The sequence below is a fragment of the Periplaneta americana genome, chromosome 11 (genome assembly GCF_040183065.1).
Source record: "Periplaneta americana isolate PAMFEO1 chromosome 11, P.americana_PAMFEO1_priV1, whole genome shotgun sequence".
Lineage (NCBI taxonomy): Eukaryota > Metazoa > Arthropoda > Insecta > Blattodea > Blattidae > Periplaneta > Periplaneta americana.
The window spans coordinates 171,237,033-171,251,405 of NC_091127.1; the positions used below are offsets into that span (position 1 = coordinate 171,237,033).

The following is a 14,373-nucleotide window of genomic DNA, read 5'->3' on the forward strand; positions in this document are numbered from 1 at the left end:
GTAAATTATATTGTTGCAATTACAGTACTTCCCCAGCCAATCGAATTAAATCACTGAGACCAGTGGGGTGCGCCAGGGAGTTAACGACATATTTAGATTTGAGTACGTATTTTTTTTAAATCCATAATCATTTTCCCTTCTCTAATATTTCACTGTAAGAGTAACAAAATCTACATCGACATAAGGCCTAGTCCTCCTATCCGACCTTCAATATAATCCCTGTGCTAGTGCTGCAGAGCACGTCCAAATTATAACAATGCTATCTGAGACCTATCGCCTGGTACCGACCTTGTAATAAAATGAAGCTGACACAATATGAAATTTAACTTCTTGTGAAACATATCGAAAAGGTTGTTTTGACAGTTCCGCAGTGTAGACAAATAACGTACTATAATAATACCGGACAGCTAGCAATTTTACGTGCGAACGACGCTGGTGCTGCTACCTAGGCGGCCGGTGTGGTGATACTCGTGAAACAAGCTGTAATCAACTGCAATATTGTTGCTGGGCTAGTTAATAGTTTTATTAATCAGTGCTGTTTTAAAATGTCAGGGTGTATGTGTGCTGTTTATAATTGTTACAATTACAGCATTACAAATTGCTCCAAATCGTACTTTCGAATTCCGAGGGATCACAAAACGTCAGTCAACAAAATTCTTTAGTAGCCCTAATTCCTTCATCTTTGTGTTGATAGAAAAATACAAATTAGCTTTTTTATTTAGACCTAATAAATGAATAGAAGTTAAAATGTATTGGAAATTTTAAGGTTTTATCAAATTAAATTTTATTGTTGTCCACATGCCTTTACTAATTATTACAAGCATCAGATTATTACTTACTTACAAATGGCTTTTAAGGAACCCGAAGGTTCATTGCCGCCCTCACATAAGCCCGCCAGCGGTCCCTATCCTGTGCAAGATTAATCCAGTCTCTATCATCATACCCCACCTCCCTCAAATCCATTTTAATATTATCCTCCCATCTACGTCTCGGCCTCCCCAAAGGTCTTTTTCCCTCCGATCTCCCAACTAACACTCTATATGCATTTCTGGATTCGCCCATACGTGCTACATGCCCTGCCCATCTCAAACGTCTGGATTTGATGTTCCTAATTATGTCAGGTGAAGAATACAATGCGTGCAGTTCTGTGTTGTGTAACTTTCTCCATTCTCCTGTAACTTCATCCCGCTTAGCCCCAAATATTTTCCTAAGCACCTTATTCTCAAATACCCTGAACCTATGTTCCTCTCTCAGAGTGAGAATCCAAGTTTCACAACCATACAGAACAACCGGTAATATAACTGTTTTATAAATTCTAACTTTCAGATTTTTGGACAGCAGACGGGATGATAAGAGCTTCTCAACCGAATAATAACACGCATTTCCCATATTTATTCTGCGTTTAATTTCCTCCCGAGTGTCATTTATATTTGTTACTGTTGCTCCAAGATATTTGAATTTTTCCACCTCTTCGAAGGATAAATCTCCAATTTTTATATTTCAATTATTATCAATTTTATCTTTGCAGTTGTCAGCAATGCGTATAGGCTATAAAGCATTATTGTAAATTCATTCTTAATGCCAGAATTAATTTTGTCTCATTAAAGCAAAGAGAAAATATGTAATAATTAATTACGGAAAGTAATATGAAGTATGCAATATTTCTCATAATAGGGCCTATGCAGCTTTGATATAAGATAATAATTTTACATTAAATACTATTCAACATTTCTTAAGTGTTTCACATATAATTCCACATTAGTAACTCACGTTTTAAGCAATAGTCCGAATCCCGCTATGTTAATATTTGTATATGTGGACGTAATTCCATCCCGCTCCGCTAGATGTCAGGTCTGCGATATTTCGTACTCACGCCAATGCTGCTAGTATACAGCTGTCCGGTATTATTATAATAAGGTATTTGGTGCAGATGTTAAATATTGTGTATTGTCGATTTTAAACTCATTTTAAAAGCGGTATTCACCCGTTCGTTAGTTTGAGTTCTGACACTACTGTGAACCGTTCGCTTGACATTTTGTGCATTTGACAGTTCATATTTTTAATATAAACTTCACATTATCGTTCCGGGTTCTTTGATATGTCTGAGCGACCACAAAACTCAATTTTACAATTTTTTTATCAAAAAGTCGCGTAGTGATTCTCGCGAGGTTAGTGAAAATTTCACTTTGGCAAATGTTTCTTCGCAGCCGCAGCGTGACGATGTTGTCGCGCACGTTGTTCCAGGAACTAGGTTCACATCCCCCTGTGAAAACTCAGCTGACGATAATAATAATAAATAAAAATAATAATACATAACATTTAAAATACCAATAATCAATAATGTAAATTGTAAGCAATTTTAATAAAGATCCTCCCTTGACAAAATTCTACCGTACGCCACTGACTCAGACAATGCCTGACAGGGTTGCCAGATTGAGCGATATTTCGTGTCAATGTTTGATTCTCCAGATATAAATCTTCAGCTCATTATCTGCAGGCTTCTTCCCCTTTCCTTTTCTTTTGTCCTGTCGTTTTTCTTTTTCATCCTCTTCACGTTAGGGATTAGGTTCGAACTTCAAAATCTGTTTTGTGTTCACGTTTTGCATTTATTGTCGATTTCATGGCTAATTATTTATTTTGCATTAATTTCTCCAAGTTGTTGATAGAGATAACTCTTCATCCTAACACATTAGACAAAATAACTTTTTTCAATGAGGAAATAGGCTTATGCATAGTTCGGAGAACGAAACGGTGTCAAACAAGGTGATCCGCTTTCAGCTACATTATTTAGTTTGGTTATGACCAAAGCTCGGAACTTGGGGACTTGTGTTTTATGTGCATGAGTAAGGTTACAGGTACAACGTAAACACAGCTCACGGTGCAAGTGCTCAAGGACAGTCATACTCGTATGCACTAAGAAAGTGGTCACATCGAATAAGAGGAAGAGGGACGAGGAAACTGTGGCATGTCGAAGATAATGACATTCAGAGAATTACAGATAAACGGTCTGTTTGAGGAATTAGAAAATACGTGTTATTCGAATGGATATTATACAAGTTTGAAAATAAATTTTATAAATTTTAGGTACAGAATTTTGTGGAGGAATTCGAAGGAGATACATTATTTTCTTCGAGTGGAGAGTTTATATATTTAAGTTGTGCCACACAAAAACTAGAGGCTGCAAACCGGCATTAATTGAAAGACATTGCAGTCCCTTAAATTGGTGGAAGATCTGTCCATAGCCATGGATCAAGTAGCAGAGGAACCTACCGTAGAAGAAATTGAAAAGTATTTTTGAGAAAAACTTAGGATATACTTATCTTTCTCACATACGAGATCAATTAGCAATTGCTGAAAATCAAACAGAAAACAGTGACAGTGAAAACATTCAGTATTTTAAGTTTGCGCCCGTCACTTCATGTGACTTGGAAATAAGTTTTTCTCGTTTCATATCAGCGAAGAAGTTATGGATCCGAAAACCTTCGAATGTACGTAGTCATACACTGTAATAAAATGTACATAGCAGAACAGTAAATTTGATATATTTCTCATGTTTATTTTTATTATATATGCTATAATATTACGTGTTTCAACCTACCATTATACTACCAATATGTTGTTCCAGTCAGAAACCACTTTTATAGCAGACCTGACAGTACCTCTGTGCTGGAAGCGGGAGTTTGTTGACATTGAAGTCCGGTCGCTTAGCCACGTGCAAAGACACAAGTCCCCAAGTTCCGAGCTTTGGTTATGACTTTATATTGAAGAAACTGGAGACGAGGGGGGAACATGACAACAAAACTAAGGCACTGTATAGCTTATGCTGATGACATAATAATAACTGAAGGAACAAAATCGGCTTCGATAGAAACATTTAACAATTTAAAAGAACAGGCAATGAATTTCGGATTGATAATTAATGAGAAGAAAACAAAATTTTTAAAATGCAGCACAAAAAGAAAAATTTCAGGACTAAATTAATGATATAATGATTCAACAAGTTCCAAGTTTCAAATATCTTAGATCAACTGTTAATAACAACAACAACTCTTGGGGGGGGGCTGCATAAAGTAAAGCAGTGGCTGCTGGCCATAACCTGCAGGAAGTGGGGGGAGGAGGTGCTCTCGCGAGATAAGGCAGGGGATACAGGGGCCCAATATGCACAAGGAGATTAAAAAATTTAAAAATAGGCTTAAGGGCTTTACTAATACAGTCTTACTAAAAAACCGTGTATAGTTTTTACACGAGACTTACGCAGCGTTGAGACAGAAAACGTTACTAATAAACCATGAATGTATAAACAGGCTGTAACTATACAATGGGAATTGCTTTGCAGTAGTTATATACACGAAACCCCTTGTTTAAGCGTTGTATATAGAGAAAAAATGGCCGCCCCTCTAACAGCTGTTCCATATCGACTGTCATTTTATGATGATGGTTGCTAGTAACCACAGAAGAACAAACCAAAGAGCACAGAATAATTAGAATAATATAGCTGTAGCTTGTACTCTTTGACCAAAATGTAGTGTGGTAATCGATTAGAGCCAGTTGTACTATCGATATTTAACACGCCACACTAGAGCGCTCTACCGGATCCAATAGAGAACCTCAGATATTCTATTACCTTTCGTAACGAAGTAATGACGAAACTATGACGTAGCTGTGTAACAGTTGTACTGTTATACACGACGTATGTAGTGATTATTAGTAAGGAATTTACACACTACGTATAAACGAGCTACTCATTGTATAAGTATAAGACAGTTAAACGTCTGTATATAGAGTTTTTATTAGTAAGACAGATAGACGATAATTTTATTATACACAGTATTTAAAGGGTGTAATTGATATTTTGTTACTGAAGTGTTGTATCAGTGAAGAATTATGTTGTGTCAGAGAAGTTTGTTGAGTAAGTGAAACGTGTTCCTGTCAGTGAAGCTTTATAGTTCATAGTGGCAGTGCAAAGTATTTGAACAGTGAAACGTTTTAGAAGTGTTAGTGAAATCAGGATAGAATCAGTGAAATGTGCCGTAGTTCCTGTGCAGTGAGTGAGTTGACAGCGAAATGAGTGTAATGTTGAAAGGTACTTGTGCAGATAATGAACATATCATACTCGTGGGTTTTAGTTCGAACATAGGTTTAAGGTACAAATTAGATTTACTTTAAATGTTATTTTAACTGATCGTGCTTCATTTAATTTAGGATGTTCCCTGTTGTTGTTATTATTATTATTATTAATTGTATTTTTTATTAATTGTGTTTATTATTGTCTTTATTGAGTGTAATTAGTTACCACTGCCACCGGGTATATACCCATTGCAGTGTGAATAAATACATAGGCTACATTCATACACCATTGAGGAAGAAATAAGAGAAAGAATTGTAATGGGAAACAAAGCATACCATGCCAACCTGCAGTTATTTAGAAGTAAATTGATATCTAAACAGTCCAAATTTAAGCTATACTGTACTACAATAAGACCTGCACTAACTTACGCCAGCGAAACATGGTTCCTTAAAAACTCCATAAAACACAGACTACTAATTTTTGAAAGAGCAATACTAAGGAAAATTTTTGGTCCAACTAAAATGAATGATGGTACATGGAGAACTAAATATAACAGTGAACTGAATGAGCTGATAAAGAAAAGGAACATAATAAATCATATAAAATCGCTAAGATTAGGATGGTTTGGTCATATAAATAGAATGGAGAATAATACACTGGTCAAACAAATATACAAATGGAAAGCAATAGTTAACAGAAAGCAGGGTAGACCAAAAAATAGATTGGAGGATGATGTCCTGAATGATTTGAAATTGATGAAGGTGGAAAACTGGACAAAGATAGTTGGAAGCCGTAAGGAATGGAAGAAAGTTGTTGCGAAGGCCAAAACTTTCATCTGAGAGTTGTAGAGCCTGAAGAAGAAGAAGAAGAAGAAGAAGAAGAAGAAGAAGAAAAAAAAGAAGAAGAAGAAGAAGAAAGAAGAAGATAGTTCGAAAAAAATGCCATTTTGTGTACTTTTACCTCCAAACTTCATAATATCGAAATTTGTGTGAATAGTCTTCTTAAAAATGAATATAACCAAATTCTCTTAATAGTTGAAGAGAAATAGTCGTACACATATGGAGAGACAAAGAAACGGATACACAGCATGCCAACTGCATTTCTTTTTCTCCTCTCTCAACATAAAGTACTGTACATCGAAAAATTTATTTCAGTGAACATTATTTTGTAAAGTGATTACAGTTACATCTGTGTGCATTATTTAATTGTAGTGATATTTAATTGAGTGAAGGTACTCTTACTACTACTACTTACTGGCTTTTATGGAACCCGGAGGTTCACTGCCGCCCTCACATAAGCCCGCCATTGGTCCCTATCCTGAGCAAGATTAATCCAGTCTTTACCATCATATCCCACCTCCCTCAAATCCATTTTAATATTATCTTCCCATCTACGTCTAGGCCTCCCTAAACGTCTTTTTCCCTCCGGGCTCCCAACTAACACACTATATGCATTTCTGGATTCGCCCTTACGTGCTACATGCCCTGCCCATCTCAAACGTCTGGATTTAATGTTCCTAATTATGTCAGGTGAAGAATACAATGCGTGCAGCTCTGCGTTGTGTAACTTTCTCCATTCTCCTGTAACTTCATCCCTCTTAGCCCCAAATATTTTCCTGAGAACCTTATTCTCAAACATCCTTAATCTCTGTTCCTCTCTCAAAGTGAGAGTCCAAGTTTCACAACCATACAGAACAACCGGTAATATAACTCTTTTATAAATTCTAACTTTCAGGTTTTTCGACAGCAGACTGGATGATAAAAGTTTCTCAACCGAATAATAACAGGCATTTTCCATATTTATTCTGTGTTTAATTTCCTTCCGAGTATCATTTATATTTGTTACTGTTGCTCCCAGATATTAGAACTTCTCCACCTCTTCAAAAGATAAATTTCCAATTTTTATATTTCCATTTCGTACAATATTCTCGTCACGAGACATAATCATATACTTTGTCTTTTCGGGATTTACTTCCAAACCTATCTCTTTACTTGCTTCAAGTAAAATTCCCGTGTTTTCCCTAATCGTTTGTGGATTTTCTCCTAACATATTCACGTCATCCGCATAGACAAGAAGCTGATGTAACCCGTTCAATTCCAAACCCTCTTTGTTATTCTGGACTTTCCTAATGGCATACTCTAGAGCAAAGTTAAAAAGTAAAGGTGATAGTGCATCTCCTTGCTTTAGCCCACAGTGAATTGGAAACAAACTGACCTATACGAACTCTGCTGTACGTTTCACTGAGACATTTTAATTAATCGAACTAGTTTCTTGGGGACACCAAAGTCAATAAGAATATCATATAAAACTTCTCTCTTAACCGAGTCATATACCTTTTTGAAATCTATGAATAACTGATGTACTGTAAACTTATACTCCCATTTTTTCTCCATTATCTGTCGAATACAAAATATCTGGTCAATAGTTGATCTATTACGCCTAAAACCACACTGATGATCCCCAATAATTTCATCTACATATGGAGATAATCTTCTCAAAAGAATATTGGACAAAATGTGAAGACACTCTTATGGTAACGAAAGAACGAACTCGACAAATACAGTAATACGGTGTAAAGAGAAACATAAAATAAAGAGGGAGAAAACAGCAGCCAAGAAAACGTTTCAAACAGAACGTTGCCAAAGTGAATGCCTGCGTCACGACTTCAGCTGCTTTGTCTTGCTTTAAGCAGAGCGAGATGTCGCTTTTCAAACAAGGATAGGAAGATTAGAAAAGTGTGGTGCTGGCGGCTGGATGAACGAGTTCAAAGACTGGGAGAGAACCTCGTACGGTCGGAAATGAGAAAGCAGAGAGAGAAGGACTAATATCACACAGATGCGAGCAGAATATTTGGCATCATTCGAAACTCCTGTGAATTTTCCAACTATTTGTCAAGTCCATTCTTTCTATAATTAACCTTATATGCAGCGATGAATTGGCAAAGACTGGGCTATGTTTACAGGTATCTAGGTATCTAATTTACAGGAATTATAGGATGGGGTAGCTCATTTAAATCCAATTTTAATCCACTTTATTTATTACAGAAGAAAATAATTAAAATTCGTCTTCATAAACCTATTGATTTTCCATCTCAAAATTTGTTTCTAGACTTTAATGTACTTAACATAAGACAAATTTATTATATTGTATTAATAAAATTCATACATAAAAATCGAAATAATTTTGAATTGTATTCTCATAGTTATGAAACAAAAGGTATGAATTCTTTAAGATTGTTTGAACCAATGCAACACTGTTACAGTATTTAATCATAGTAGTAATTTAGGCCCAAGAATATATAACAAATTTATATTTAAATATCCTAATCTTGTAAATTCTAATAGTTCTAGTATTAAATTTAAAAAGTTATGTATGGATTTTATAAAAATTGAAAAATTGTAATTTTAAATTTATATACTATAATTGCATAGTAGACATAAGACAAATTGTATTGTATACTCATTAATTTCAATTCAGGAATCCGCCCCTGAGCACGAGTTCTACTCTTTCAGGGGCGAGCTAAAGTTTTTCTGTATATATTATATTTTATGTTACAATTATTAGCAAAATAAATAAATAAATAAATAAATAAATAAATAAATAAATAAATAAATAAATAAATAAATTTATTGTTCATCTTACCACACAACTAAAAAAAATCCATATCTGCATTAAAGAACTGGTTTCAGAACTCTGATGAATTTACATTAACTGAACAGCCATCGAATAATAATAAGATTCGTACTCAGCAACCAAAATAATGGAAAGAAATAAGTTATTTATCTTCCAATACGCGCTGACATAACAATGTAATGAATAAAAATATAAAGTTGCGGAAGGCATGAGGACAGTGACACAGGAGATTGCGATGGAAGGATGTCGGAAGAAATCATCAATGTCAACAAATTCCATTCAGGCGAAAACGAACTCTAAAGGTAAGCGTTCATTACATCGTATCGCACTCATCGGACGAATCGCACGGATCGGAAAAGGACTATCTTTGCTGTAATTGTTATGTAACCGCGTTCACTACATCGTATCGCACGCATCGCCTCTCGGCAAATCCGTCCACGTTTCTCGGATGGGCAACTTTTCCGATGCGTGTGATCATGGCCTTCTTTAATAAATCAATTTTAATTGGTCAACTGTTACTACTATGTTGTGCCATGTTCAGTGTCGCGCCAAAATGGCAGACGGAAAACTTATTTCGCGTGTAGAAAATTGCGAAGAATTATATAACTTAATTTGAAGCGTACCCATTACAGTAATCAAGTCGTTTCTTGCGAATATATTATGTAACCAATATTTCTTTCGTTTCTTCCTCTTCAATTAAGAGCAAATGCTGGGTAACTTTCGGTGTTTGACCCCGGACTCATTTCACCGGCATTATCACCTTCATTTCATTCAGACGCTAAATAACCTTAGCTGTCGATAAAGCGTCGTAAAATAACCTACTACTGATGCTTTTCAATTAAGACGCATGAAGCAATTACAAATTCTTATTCGCTAACAGACGTAATTAATAGCCCTAACCTCAACTCCTCTGTTTTCAGCAATGTCAATATCGTACGACGTCATGTTTTAAACAGCTGATAGGGGAATCCGATGAGGCGATGAGGTGAAGCCGTTACAGTGAACGCACTGCGCTTAAAATATCCGTTGCGTGCGATTCGTACGAGCAGTGCGATGCGATGTAGTGAACGCTTACCTTAAAACGATTCCCGGCGCCGCGCCGGAACGAATTTTTCTCCATTAATAAGTATCTACGTGATGACTTCATAAAGTCATTGATTACACGATATTGAATAGAGGACGGCGAGGTCTTCAATAAGAATATATGTATGATTTTTGACACCTCTATCATTATCTATTAAAAAAAAAAACGCAAATCCTTGTATAAAAGTTTGTGTTGTTGTGCACGTCACTTGAAAACTCGCTCATTCCGTAGACCGTTGGGTAAAAAAAAAGCCCAGTCCTTTCATAAAAATTGGACTGAACGCATTTTGGGATTACTCTTCAATTAGTATATTAATACGAGCACAATACTGACAATTTTATCAACAATAATCTCACTAGAGGTTTTGATTTATCTAGAGAAAATCAAAACTCGAGTGGGATTTAATTGACTATTACAAGATTAGAAGAAAGTATATAAAGATTAGAAGTAACGAAGTACTCCAATACAAAAAAAATATTAATTAACTTACGAAAATAAAACTGTCTTCAAAAGTATTATTGTACCATCTCAACACTACAAATATTACGCTAGATGACAGTAGTGTGTTATGGTTAGCTGTTTTCTTGTTATCAGTTGTGCCAACTAAGGAATCTTCATTGAACTCTGTGGACGGTTACTACTGAGCGTTCATTTCAAAGTGTGTCATGACGTCACTGTTGTGAGTCAGCGATTTGAAGCGAGTTTCAGAGAAGTTGCCTATTAATCAAGGCGTTCAATCTGAACTTAAGAACATGTACGGTATAACTTGAACGTCGTAGCAACAGATGGCGATCTGTACTGTCTGTGTGCTACCATAACCTCTTTCGAAGTGTGTTTTGCGCGGCAAAATCGTACGCAGGGTATTTGTTATCATCGGTTGCATACGGCAACATTCCACAATACAAATCAAATGCTCCGTGTCCATGTTGACCGTCGAAATTAATGTCAACAAATACGTAAGAAATCGTCTTAACCCTCTCCCCATATCCTGACAGTAAGAAAAAAAAACCCACCTCAGTACATGTTTCTACATGTTTCCAAACAGTTCACATTCCTGCCACTACCGGCGTTACAGTACATATCAGTAAGTACTCTTCAGAATGAACGCCGTACTTGCTATGCAACTTCTCTAACACATAGGTAATACACCTCTGCGGAAATGTAGGAAGATTGAATTCTCTAGGTTCATCGACTAGCCATATGACGGCATACAGCGAGCCAAGACACACTTTGAACTGAACACCAAGTAGTCAAGAACGCTCTGTTGATTCAGTTTCATTTTTATTAAAACAGTTGAATTCCACTTCAATTATCCGGATCCCAGTAATCAACGTCACTTAACAGATGATTTTCAATAAACCTTAATATTAAACAATCTCTGATACGTGACTATCCATAATATCATATAGCAGAAGCTATAACATAACCTAAATAATATAAATAAGTGTTACAAAAGTTTTAATTAGGAATGATGAAATAAACAAGGAAAGTTTTAATTAAGGATGATTAAATAAAAAATAAACATGAATAATTTTAAAAGGAACAATTATTGAAAGTACAATTTTTAAATTTGAATGTTTTAGTGGTTGGTGATTCAGTTGATGTTATATTGGACGTGTGCGTAAAATAAGTGGAACTCGTAGATGTACATGGTTTATTCCTCAACTTGTCCAGGATTTTCGAATGGTGGTCTTCATTTATTTGTAAAAAGAGTTTCAGGGAATATTCATAGCTATGACCAGTGATCTTTATTAATTCTTGTTCTTGAATGCCAATGCGAGTCATATTTGAAACTGCTGTGCATCGACTGGAGTGGTTTGTAATTTTCTGTTTTTTGACGTCCAGACCAGTGTAGTTTGAAAAGCTGGCAAACAAAGAAACAAATGCTAGGATAGTGATAAAAATAAACAAATGCTAGGGACGCGATAAAATTGTTGATAAGCAGCCATGATTTGTTGAAAGACGTCCTTTCGTACAGTTTCATTGGTCAAAAGTAGTATGACGTAGTAAAAGTGTAACAGTATCAATTGTTCACTTCTTTTTCTTCTCCCTATTAGTTCTACTTGAATTGGATTTCTTGCCCACGCAGTGATGTTCATTTCTGTTGCATACGAAACCACAATTTCATCTCACTAGTTTCTTCCTCTTCAAGTAACACTTTACGTTCCGACCCAAGTCTCTCGTCTTCAACCAGAGGCAGGGATTGAGGCATTTCTGTCAAATTCACTGGAGCATATAGACATGCAGCGAATCATAATGGATGCATGCACAAAGGCTCTGATTCCCTGTAAATTGTGTACAAGTCAAGTTGCGATAAATATACATCGCTTTAAGCACAAAGCCGCGGTGAACTCTGCATTTCACGCTATATTAACAGATGACAGACCTGAATACATTTTCTTTAATTCGTATTCCGACAAGCGACATTGTTCAATAGTGATTTGCATTAAATTGTGTTTGTTTGAAAACTTCTAAACGAACTTCTATTTCTATAATATTAACTGTTCCTGTTCCCCTAAATAGCGGTTATTATATTGTACCGTTAAAGTTATCTAATGGAGGAGAGAATATGTAACTAATTTCATGTAGATAAAACGACAAAATAATTTATTCTACCAGTATTCTAATATATTGTAATATAAGAAGAGAACGATGTACATATGACTTGAGGCTTTCCCGGCGTTTGATGTACAGGGACATCATTTTATTTTTACTAACATTTTTAATATTAACCTGTCTATACCTTTAGAGAACCGGAAACACAGTTTGCTATCCCCTTCCACGACTGTAGTTCGATGATACTGGCGTAAAACACAAACAAATCACTCTACTAGGTATAGGAAGGAAGAAAAATAGTTCATCCATTTACGTAAACTAGGAAATATCGCAATTTTGATTTTCATAATTTTCATTAGGTCTTTGTTTAATCAAAGTACAGTACTGTATTAAGAATAAGTGTTTTTACTCACGAACTGACTTATCCATGCGAACGTATTCATTATGCAGTGTATATTATACTGTCTACAGCACATTAGCGTACAATATAGAGAAAGAAGTTAATTTGAAAAATAATCATAATATGAATATTTAAACACAATTTTGAAAATGGTGGCCGTTCATTTCGATACAGGCTTCAGTTCTTTTCTGCATATTATCGCACTATAGACTACTGCATCTAATTCCAATTGCCAGTTTCGTCCTTCGTACTAGTAACTCATGTTGAAATAATTCTGTACCTACTCTACGTACTGTAAATTCAATCTTAACTTCTGCCGGACCCGAAAATATAAAATTACTCAGACATGCTATCTACTGTCCGTCCAAGTGGTTATGCCGCAGGATTGTAGAAAGGGGGGAAATCACGTGACAGTTAATTACTTAACGAGGCCCTTTTATTTAATTTAAATTAAACAGCTGTATAATATTACGTAAACGTCCAATTCCAAACAGAAATTAATGTTTTCAGAAAAGAGCTAAGACAGCCCAGCTATTACAGAGGGGCGAGCAGAAGCAGGTGGGAGAAATCGGGATGCGACGTAGGCAAACGGACAGTACCTGTGCGAAAATATGATTCAATATTGAAAGCTCTTTCGTCACTGGAAAACGCGAACATATTTCTGGAACGTACTATACTCAGTAACTCAGTACTGCTTACTATCTGCGGTCTTGTTTCTGTGTGGAGTTGGAACTTCATTAGTAGAAGGGGTGGGAGTGAAGTACATTAAAAAACTCAGGTACAATAAAAATTGAAGTAAAAATAAAATGATGTCCCTGTAGAATAACTCTTCTCGGGTTCTCAGCCAGGTGAGTTGGATATTTGCTTCCAAGCTTTCGATGGCTAGCTCTGCCATCTGCTTCAGGGAATGAAGCGATGTGGGACCATGTGTAGCTATATATGCACCGGTAGGGCTTCCCGCTGCTAGTTCCTAGTCCCGAAACATAGGCTATCCTTTCTTGGGTAGGTAAAAAGGTTTTTTAAATCTGTGCATTTCAAATTGTAAACTTCCCAGCAGAAGTTTTTTTTTTTCCTTTCAGAGAAGTAACAATGAATAAACCCACTAAATATGTAGATTTATGTAATATCAAGCCATAATGTGTAGTCACTTGATTTCTTCCACTTCTTTGTGTCAGCAGCGTGGTGATAGTGTATCTAATATAATCGCTCAGGTGGATGTATATTTAGATAACATTTTATAACTAAATAACGGATTTCTATGCAAAGGAATCCATAATCTTAAGATGTTATTCGTTTAAAGAGATATTAAAGAGCATTTAACTTAGTATGATTTTCGAACATGTGGTGATTATAGGTTAGAGTGAAGGAAATAATAACTTATGGCGTAGTTTCTCAATTCGCACCACTTTGTAGGTGCCTAATTCGCACCGGTGCGATATGAGCAACTGTAGCAATTCTAACCGTACAAAAGAAGGCCCCAAAAACTTTAACTGAACTAGGAATGCATCAGGTGGGTGCAATATCAAGTGGTGAAAAGGGCGTTAATACAACAAGTGTGTGTTGTACAAGCGCACCAGATATTTTGTGCCACCTGTGATAATTTTTAAACGTCAAACAGTGCATCCTTCATTA

The 14,373-nt window shown here is 35.8% G+C and overlaps 1 protein-coding gene across 1 annotated transcript in view; it reads right to left on the bottom strand.

Moving 5' to 3' along the window:
• The window catches only part of Liprin-alpha (PTPRF interacting protein alpha), a 258,468-nt gene that overhangs the window by 151,961 nt on the left and 92,134 nt on the right, over positions 1 to 14,373 (bottom strand). The gene's annotated exons all lie outside the window — the stretch shown is intronic.